Genomic DNA, 11,088 nt, shown 5'->3' with positions numbered 1-11,088 from the left:
AGGTATCCACCCTGTATAATAGGATGGATCGCATCTCCAAGTTTCTGGTTCAAATCTCCAAACTTACATCGCTTTACGCGCCCTCCCACCGCACTAATCTAGCCCCAACCAATACTAATATCCAGAACAAGTTGGAAAGTGGAATGCATAATGTCGGAATAAGTTAACAGAAATACTAAAAGTTTTTTATTAATATCTCGTAAACTAATAAATTTTCGACGCAACAATTTTAGATTTAGGGTCCAAACACCCTCGCCACACCCTCTCCACAAATCTCGCGTCGATCGGCCACTGGGGTCATTCGGAAGTACAGCCAAAAATAATAAAAAATACCTATGTGTGTACGATATTTTTTACAGATTCTTACGTCGCGTCCTAATTAGATGTCGCACAGGGACAAAATCCCAGAAAGTCCTTTGTTTGTTTATCGTCGTATTGGTCGGTCGGTAGGACGCACGGTGTAATAGACACCGTGGTCGGGCGGCAACGATTTTGTCGCCGTGCGACATCTAATTAAGAAAAGGTGTTACATATTGTAGATCCACCTGATATTTATGTTTTTACTTTTAACTGTATTTCATGCATCAAAGTGTAGTTCTTGAACCGTAACTTATTCTTAAGGTACCTAACCAGTTATAAAATATAATAAAAACTAAAAGCTTTTGAAATTTTATGTAATTCATGTTTGCCTGTTTGTTTATATAATGATTATACAATGTTTTATGAAAGACTAGTCAAAACTCTTCCTTTAAAATTGATCAAAATATGAGGACAAAGAAATATTGCAAGGAAAGTCACCGTATAAATAAGGCATTTGAATTTTTCAATTACAATAGTAAAGAAATTTTTTTTTAAATATTAAAACCGACTTGAAAACAATAAAAATGCACTAAAAAGTAAAAAATATTTTTTTCCTTATTTAGTCATTTACTCGTCACTTGCATTGTCTAAATCTGGCGCCGACTTAAAAAAATTGAGAGTCACAGATTAAATAAGAATTTTGTTTTACTCTTTATTGCATTTGTATTTTTTTACGTCGATTTCAATTCTTTTCAACTTTCTTTATTTGTTATTTTTAGTTATTTAAGTTATATAACTATAATTGTTTTAAAAAATATGGGGGGACGACAAAAAGAGCTGCTCGTAAAAAAGAACGTTTGCTAGAATTGGAAGTTTCCAAAAATAAGCGACTTGAAAAAGTGAGAATAAGGACGCCTTGAATTCGTTATATAGGGTCTGCAACTCAACCCGCGGAAATACTCTAAAATGCGAGAATACGTGAAATACAAATTATGTAAAGAGGCGAAGTTTGAATTAACCAGTACAGGCAAACTATTGACTCAATATTAATGCAGTGTAGAGCCGGACCACCGTGGTATCGCCCTCTTTCGAATAAAAAAATGATCATCAAAATCCATATGCTGAGGAATTATGCGCGGACAAACATAAAAAAAATATATATATATATATGAGTCGAGTCTATAACCTGCTCCTTTTTGAAGTGGGTTAAAAATTGCAACTCTTCGATTATAAAGTTATGCAAAAGTTCTAGCAGATTTCGAAGTCTGCAGAGCGTTCTCGGAGAAAAGCGGTATATTAATTAAGGAAACATAGAAAATAATTTCAACGAATAATAATTCGGTGCATTTTAAAATTTACAAAAACTCTTGCAGGAGCCTAAGAAATTTACAGTGCAATAAAATACACAAAATCGCACATTTCATTTGCGAAACAAGAGCCAGGCAACTGTGTCTATCCTGAAAAACACGCGGCTTGTGTTCGATATTACTCGCGATTATAATAAGTACATATTTGACGGCGAGGTAACGACGATGACGACAAGCGCTGAGGATCGCAGATTACACAAGAGTCGCTGACGCGGTTTGCTCTCTTTTGTGGTTGGAATATTCCTGGTTGTAACCTCGCGGAACGCTCGTCGGTTGCCGACATTCGGATCGTTCGACCCGCTGGGATATACGGGGTAATAAAGACTTCCTTGGGCGAGGAACGTTCGCGGCGATAACCGCGCGATTAAAATTTTTCTCCCATCGCGCAGTTGCCTTGGCTAGTCGGATAGATTTAATAAAAGCATTATTTGAAGCCCTGAACTCTGAAGCTTTGCCAATATTTGCGAGTAGGTATTCACTATACGGAGATCCTATTTAATTGCCCCGGTATATATCTGCTAAAACCCCTTGTGGTAAGGCTGTCCGAGTACTCGAATATTCGAGTAGCTTGAAGTTCGGACCGAACCGAGACTCGGTTTCCGAGCCGAGCCGAGTACCCGTAAAAACCGAGTAGCTCGAAAGAACCGATAGGCTCGATAAAACCGAGTAGCTCGAATTCTTTCGAGCGGATCGAAATAACCGAGCGGCCCAAAAGAACCTATTAAAAAATATAATTGGTATATTTATTTATTTAATACAAAATTTGTGCAAAGCGAAACGTTACTTTTTTATTTTAAAATAGTTTTTTAATCTGTTTCCTTTTTTGTGATAAAATATGTAGCTGTAGAAAATTTTCTTTCGATTTGAGTGGATGTTGACTTCATCCTATGTAGCAGATCCAAAAGTTATGGTAAATTGGGTGTCCTTCCAGTGGACTCAAAAATATGAAGTTCCTTTGTTAAAGTCCGGAATTTATCGTGTTCTTGGTTGATACTAATTTCTTGGAGGCTCTCTGCGATTGCTACCTTTAATTGTTTTCTTAATGGTAGATCTTCATTTTGAGGACCCGTCAATTTTCCAGTGTTTTCAGTAGAATCATGGTTACTGTTATATTTTCCGAAAAGTCTAGCTACTTAAAAACTGTTTTGCCGTTATATACACACCTGTCGTAGATATTAAATGACAAACGCGTCTTTAATCGTTTTGAAGAGATTCTCCATTACCTATGCAACAATGTTAGAAGGGATAGAATAGTTTTGTCTCTTCTTTTTGATATTTCTTCTGTAATAGCCACAAGAAACTCATTACTTAATTCAGTAGCTATACCATTTTTCTAAATTGTTAAATAAGAATTTAAAAACACCTTCGCCAGTCAATAATGTCAAATCTTCTCTACTGAGATTTTCTATTGTAATTCATATAGGTTCTAATGCTACTAATAAGATTTATTATAAATTGTAGTCGTGTTTATACGATCGCGATTAACTAGTAGTATACAAATTGAACTAACTACAAATTCAATTCCGAAAATAAATGAGATTTATAATAATTTTCGTAAACTTAAGTTTCTCGAGAAAAAAATAGTATTTCTTGAGAAATAAGAAATAAGCATTTATAAAATTTCTCGAGAGATTCTCGAGAAAGCATTCTCGAGAACGAACACTAGATGAGCACCATTTTACGGGATAATTTTACAGGCCAAAATAAGACGAAAATCAAGAACGGGAAAATTGTGTTTAGAGCTTCATTTCTGAGTAATTAATTTGTTTCGTCCACCACCACAACGCAGCTGCAATTTGACTAAAAAATGACTGCATGCAGTATCGCGGGTATGACTCACGTTAGCGGGAAACAGAGCTCTGAGAATGATTGACGCCGTTGTATCATTTTTTGGTCAAATTGCAGTTGCGTTGCGGCGGTGGAGGAACGGCCGAAGTGATGACGTACTTACGACGTGAAACATCAAGGGGGTGTTTCTAATAGAAACTTTCTATGTAGGTGGCTCTGGCATTGTACCCGCCGTGTCTGACCTGGCTAACTTGATACTACTGCGCGCCGGCAGTAGTCTCACTCCCTCGCATCAGACGCGTATTTTCAACAATGAATAATTCAGAAACGAAACCTCGAACGCAATTTCGTCATTCTTGATTTTTGTCTTGCCATGGCCTGCAGAATCAGCCCTAGTGTTCCTGATTTCTCCATATTTTTTGTTTCTCGAGAAATCAGAAATCGGATCATATTTCTTGAGAATTCTCGACAATTTGGAGAAAATATTGCAAAAATTATAATTTTGGAATAATGTTGATAATATTTATCAAACACACAAGAGAACTTTAACTAAATGATTGTTACTGTCTAATTTATACAAAACTTGTGTAAATGAAAAAATAGATATTAAATGTAATTGGTAAATTTATTTATTTAATGCAAAATTTGTACAAAGCGAAACATTACTTTTTGGTTTTAAAATTTATTTTTAAATAGTACAATGCGTCTAATGTAACTCTTTTCTATATTTCTTCTTTAATAGCCACAGGAAACTCATTAGGTACTCAATTTAGTACACAATTTTTCTAAATTTTTAAACAAGAATTTAAGAGCACCTTCAGCAGTTAATAATATCTAATCTTCTGTACTCTGATTTCCTATTTGAATACATATAGGTTCTAATGTTATTAATAAGATATATTATAAATTATAGATGTGTTTATACGTTCGCGATTAACTAGTAATACATTCATTTACGAAAATAAATGAGATTTATAATATTTTTCCTAGACTTAAGTTTCTCAAGAAATTATAGTATTTCTCGAGAAATAAGAAATAAGCAATTATAAAGTTTCTCGAGAAGGAACACTAATCAGCCCCTAAAAGGGTGCTTATACATGTATACATCGTCGCTAATTATTGTACTATTGACTCCTTAGTATATTTTGCAAACAACAATATTACGATTTTAATAAGCTTGCTTTGCGAAAACGCTTATAATTAGAAAATAAATAAGAATTACAAATCGTGCAAAGGTTCCCCCAACTGCATTAGGAATTTCTTTGGCGCGCGATTCCTTGTGTCGAGTGACGATAAAAGGGAATAAAAAGAAAGATGAATATCATAATCAATGGGAGATCCGACCAGACGAAGAACGACTCGATATCTAGTAGTTATATTGTCCCCATTTATAGAACCCCCGAAGACTGTATCCTTGCATATTGCCCTTGCTCGTAGTTACAGTCCATCTCCTCAGGCCGCTTGATATTATACGGACTACATTATTCATGCCTCCCTTTATCCGAACGGGTCTTCCGACAACAAAATCGACGCCTTACAGCATAACAAGCGAAACATAGTCGAGAGTGTAAGAGACGAGGACCAAAGTAAACAGCGCTCCCGACGATTTAACGAAGCAATTTGAGCGTCTGTCTTGTTTGTTCCGCGCGTTAAAAAAATCATCGGGAAAAGGAAAGCAGCAATAATGCAAGCAACTACGTATGCAAGTCAAAAACTCCCCCTTTGCTTTTCTTCTCGAGCATGTGACAGAATTTTAAAAGGACGCGCCTTTGTCATCGTTGTAGGGGAGACCGTGGCAAGTTGATACAGACGAATTATCTCGACACCGTTGTTCAATTCTTTCCTACGATCCAGCGTACCATCGTGTGCGTACATTGACGTTAACAATCGTTTTTTTAAAACTGTTTTCGTTTATATAGAGAAAAAGTAAATAGTTTTGATACATCAAAATTGATCGTCCAAATAACATTTTTTTCATTCATTTTGTACGTACTTTCTCAAGTTTTCGCTTACTATATATTAAAGAGGAAGGGCCAAAGTATATTTTGGCATATTTGTTATTAAGTAATTAATTCAAATAAAAAATGAAAAAAAATGGAAACTGAAAAACCTATTAACTAGCCCCGGTCTCCCCTATGTTGTGCCTCGTAGATGTACCTCTAACAAATTCCTGTAATGTTTCGTTTTTAAGCACACCCAATGATAGAAGGAATTGCGAAAGCTTGTTCAGAACGATTTAGGAGAAGATTAAGGAGTAATCATTCTGGTAATCACGCCGCAAAATTCTGCAACATTCAGGGTTTTTTTTCTGAGTGAATACAATGAATAACAACGTCAAACTTTTTTTCCATTATTAAGCTACTTGTAATGTATACGGAACAATTTTTTAAATACACGTTTAATTGTGTTTTTTCAATGTTATGTGGAGTTCAAAATCGCGCCTTTGAAAAGACGGCGGGAGCGATTTCAGCTCACAGACTCATCTGAAACAAAAAAACCAAACTGATTCTTTAAATTGAAATTTAAAAAAATTGCGCGCATTCAAACTGCAAGTAAGAATGGAAAATTTCGAAATTTCAAGTTTTAATGCGCGCAATTTTGTGAACTTAAATCACTCCCGCCAGGGAGGTATTTCTTTTCGAAGGCACGATTTTGAACTCCAGATAACATTGAAAAAACAAAATTAAAAGCGTATTTAAAAATTGTTCCGTATACATTACAAGTAGCTTAATAGATGAAAAAAATGTTTGACATTGTTATTCATTGTATTCACTGAGAAAAAAAGCCTGAATGTTGCCGAATTTTGCGCGATTACCAGAATGAACCCTTAATATAATACTTTTTAAACGATGCACCCGCGATTTCGTACATTCTTCTTGTGAATCCACTTTACAGGCAGCCGTCTGGTGACGTTACCTATATTATGTCAAATCTCATTATGCGAAGTTCAACCATACATAAGGATTATTCTCTTACGATGTAGAGTATCTTTTAAACTTCTCAAACTACGGAAAGTGGATATAAAGAACGCCAAGAATAGGAACTAGAATATTCTTGGTAATATGACGGAAGAACATTCTAACGCTCTTACAACGTGCACATTTTGCTCTTGGCTAATTATGCTCATTGTTCCCTATTTGGGTGAGGTTGCTGCTCCGCTTCTAATAACGGAGAGTGCTCATTGTGCCTGGATGATTCTGATGTGAGAAATGCACCAATGTACGCATGCGATATGCACATCTCTGGCAAGGTGGCAGATGGTCTGCTTGTGCTGGAAGAAGCAGGGCAAATCGGGGACGTCACTTTTCGAAAATATCTGGCAGGACAGGTCGGTTTTCATTATAGATTTCGAAGCTCAAGGAAGAAAGTACACTGCTTGTAATTTCTACTATTCCTTTAGTGGTCAAAATACTATATAAAGTTACACCAAGGAGACATAACTCTGTGTTATGTCTAGCATTACATTCATTATTCTTAAACACAGCTCTGTCACATTAAAAAACAATACTTTCCAATTTTCCAGGGACTCGCAAACTGACTACTATCAGTACCTGATGCTTCGACATGTTGCTTTCATTTGAAAAAACGAGCAATGATTTTTCAAAAATTTATAGTGTTTTCCACAACTATAGCCATACCAAGTAATGATGTCTACAGGGGTATCCACTTAACTGAGAACCCGTGCCTGGGAGAACAGATGAATGGTGAAGAAGTCAGTCCCTCTCTTGAAGAAGAAATTGGATTTTGGATGTACCAACACCTTGCTCAGGGTTTTTGCGTCGTTTTCCCATGAGCCCGAGGACAAATGTCGAGGCAATGGGGAAAATGACTGCAACTTTTTCCCACCCGTGACGCCACCAGCACACGTGCCACTTATCATCGGTGTAGAATAACTACCCCCCCCCCCCCCCATAAACATGAGTCGTGTATGAAAGAAGCTAATTCCCTTTAATTTTCGAAAAAATTAAAAAAGTTAAAATGCAAAGATTGTAAAATCAACTTTGCTAATTTCAATTGTATACAAATCAAAACTGAATTCAGTGCTCAGACTTACAGCTTCGGTTTTAAGTAATTAGCGGGCCGTATGAAGATCATTTTACGATCGAAGCTAATAAAAACTGGGTAGAGTCTAATTTAAACGAATCAAAGTCAGTAGTGGATTAAGAGAGATGCGGTTTTTTTTCTTATACAACGGCCCGCTAATTACTCAAAACCGAAGCTGAAAATCTGAGCACTGAATTGATTTGTATACATGATTTGGGTCATGTTCCCCATTGTCTGAAGAAGGCCCCGCAAAGCATCTGTTTTCACGCGCGCGGATTCCCAGTTAAGTGGATAACCCTGTATTATAGGAAGAGTCAAGAGCGAGGTTCCTGATACCTTGATGCTTGATCTCATAAATTTCATATCTATTCGTCGCCATCTCTAAAGACTCACGCTGTTGACTCAGAGCACTCTTCTACTTGGTCATGCGTATTTGGAGACAGCCTACTGCTCAATATACATACCTACATATCGATGGCTTTGTGCGAAAATATTGTATGTCCACTTTTAACGTTGCCGAGAAAAACAGGATTAAACATACAATGGTACCTACATACGCATAAAGATACAATCGGCAAAAATATTATTTTTGAATTTACGAAGTACGTAGATATAAATGTGATCTTTTACACAGCATAAACAAACAGTCAAGAATTATTTGTCGCATATAAAAACTCAAATTCCACTAAAAGTGGACACACAATATTTGTCCACTAATTGTAAGCCATCGATATGTATACACGTAACGTCTAAAATCAGACTACTCCGACAACTAAACATCAATATACGCTTCTGAGGTAAACGTAAAAAGCAATATACCTCCAGGCTGAGTAGAGTGCCTGAGAAAACACAGATGGCGACTTTCACAAACGATACTTCGGCATACATAGCGTTTTATTATGCAAAGTGCCGGACATAACGAGTGATAAGCAGAAAATGACGGAAACCTATCTTACACCTCTCTACTGTCATCATATCGGTTCGCCTCCTTCCCATGCCGTGCTCATAAAAGATTGCGAGACAAGGCGGACGTAAAGCTCCTTCACTTTAGGAAAGCATTAAATTGTTAGCTATTGATGGAACATTTTATGAGGAAGCTCGCAAGAGAACCTTAAGACTTAAGTCTCAGAATAATTAATCATCGACGGCAGTGTTTGTCGTGGTTAGGCGAGAGCTCTATACACCGAGCCGTGACATTTTTCAAAACCGGCAACCGCCTCAGAAATTGGCTCCACCCTTGCACAATAGGGACACAGTCTCGGACCCGTACCATAGATGGTGCGTTTAGGAAGCACTGGAGGGCCGGCTAAGCAGAACCACGAAATTAACATCTTAAGGTGCGTTCCTACGGCGCGTGGGAATGATCACCTTATACCAGCGGCCATGGCCGTGATGGAAACACCGGTTCCCGTAAGATCACCGAAGTTAATCATCACGGGGCGGCGTACTGGGGAAAGATGATGGGTGACCATCACCTGTCTCCCGGTGCGTCGCTGCTGCTGGGACCCGAAGGAGAGAGGAGGGAAAAAGGAAAAAAAATGACTATCGTTCGTTGGGCAATATAAGCGAAATGCTTGAAACGCCATCCTGTGTGTTAGGAACACACAGGAAAACAAAAAATACAAATACAAATACAAAATGATCACCTTATAGGCTCGCGCGGCCCGGTTAAAGCTTTCCGTCTGTTGGAGGTAAATGTGGCACGAGTCAAAGAAAAGCTTATCTGGCTCGGCTAAAACAACGGGGAACCGAACGCGTAGGCCGCGCCGTTGGATCGCACCTTTAGAGCAGCTGATAGCAACTCTTTGCTAGAGATAATGCCTATAGTAAAACTTGGTCAGTGCTCAGAACACACTTAAGAAAACTCACTTGTACCTTCGTTAAATAACTGAGACTAAATATGCTGTTGTACTTTAATAATCCGAGTTGGGTTTTAATTCTGGGTAAACGGCAAAGTAAAAGAGTGACCCAAAAATGAGACCTTCTTTCGCCTCTTTTTGATCCCACGATTTTGGAACTGAATTTTATGCGAAACGATACCTTATGATGAGACATCAATCACACGGAATTTTCAAGTTGAGGGGACAATTAGTTTCTGAGATAGGGGGGTCAAAGAAATGAAAATCCGTTAACGCGTCAGCCAATACGCTTCGATGTACGAACTTTTATCTCAATCCGATAATTTAAACAATTATTCCCAGGGGTTTTGCTGACTGTTGACGACGAATTTGAACTTAGATTTTCAAAATGCACAATGGCCGATTTAATATGGCGGACAGAATGTCTAAAAATAGTCTAATTTTCATAAAACTTTGGTCTAATATTCGTAACGTAAAAAGTTATAAAACGAATTTTCGAAACTAAAGTAATATTTATTGTTTTAATAATAATTATTTCCAACTTTGTGGAAGCTGTGCAATGTGTATTCTGATTAATAAAATGTATAGGGTAAATCCGGGAGACGCAGTCTTTTCAGCGGTCAATCACACCCCCTTAGAGTGAATTTGGGCAGCAAACAAAAATTGCGTTGTAATCAGGGGGATATTTCCTACGTATTCACGAAGTTTCAGAATTTTTTGAATTTCCGGGTTCGGGATGTTCCCTTGTGAGATACTTATTGGGAAACATAATGTTTTGTTACATTCTCCAAAAATATATCAGGAAAATAATATTATCTACGACATGTATCGATAAAACAGTGCTGTAGGAGGTGAATCGAACTTTAAAGCGCAAAAACAATATTGCCAGTCTCATACAATTGTCGATATAAAGAAAATCATTTATTTCCCTTCAGTAAACGGTTGCCAATGTTTTTTTAACAGCTAGCCGGAAATTGCAAATATTGCTCACAAAGCAAACTTGTCCTTTGCCGTTATCGACCTCGATGAAGTGTTTATTGTAAAACAATTTTTGCATCAACAGGGGAGAGATAAATACATTTTAAATAGGTGGAAGTTTTCGTCACTTTTTCCGTAAAAATATACAGTTACTTACAAAAATATCCGTCCACCCTATATATGTAACGCATTTTATTTTCACATTAATAGGAACCTTGATTAACAGATATACTTTTGTTTCTGACTGCATTTAATTGGAAAATTTTACGCTTATTTAAAAAAGTATTATTATACAATATTTAATTTATACAAACATAATTACAGTAAATTTATTTCCTTCTAATATTCCTGCGAATTTATTACAAGCTTTAATCTATTAGGTACGCATAGATTCAACTACTTTCCTGTGAAATTCGCGCTTATTCTGTTCCATTCCTCTGGTTAAATTTTTTTTTGGCAATGCTTCGATAGATGGTACTAATTAAAAATATATTAATCCAGGTTTATATGCACTGATGTAAAATATAATGGATAATTCTGAATTTAACATTACCTAAATAAATAAAATATGTTATACGTATGAAATAGGCGGATACTTTTGTGATTAAGGTGAATGTCCCAAATAAAGATGGTGTAAAAAATTTGTTTGTGATGAAAATTTGCAGAGTAATTGATTAATTATTTAATGATAAATCAACCGATTCAAAAACTATTTAAGAAAGATATTTCAACATGTTTAACTATTAGTAATT

General features: G+C 36.6%; 1 long non-coding RNA gene across 1 annotated transcript in view; it reads left to right on the top strand.

Annotated features, from left to right (window-relative positions):
- The first annotated feature begins 3,027 nt into the window (after positions 1-3,027).
- Positions 3,028-11,088, top strand: part of LOC143375492 (uncharacterized) — a 448,968-nt gene continuing 440,907 nt past the window's right edge. Inside the window, exon 1 of the long non-coding RNA XR_013086908.1 lies at positions 3,028-3,090. This is a non-coding gene — a long non-coding RNA (uncharacterized LOC143375492). The remainder of the gene's footprint in view (positions 3,091-11,088) is intronic.

Source organism: Andrena cerasifolii, chromosome 1 (assembly GCF_050908995.1).
Source record: "Andrena cerasifolii isolate SP2316 chromosome 1, iyAndCera1_principal, whole genome shotgun sequence".
NCBI lineage: Eukaryota > Metazoa > Arthropoda > Insecta > Hymenoptera > Andrenidae > Andrena > Andrena cerasifolii.
This window is presented reverse-complemented; position numbering and strand designations above follow the sequence as displayed.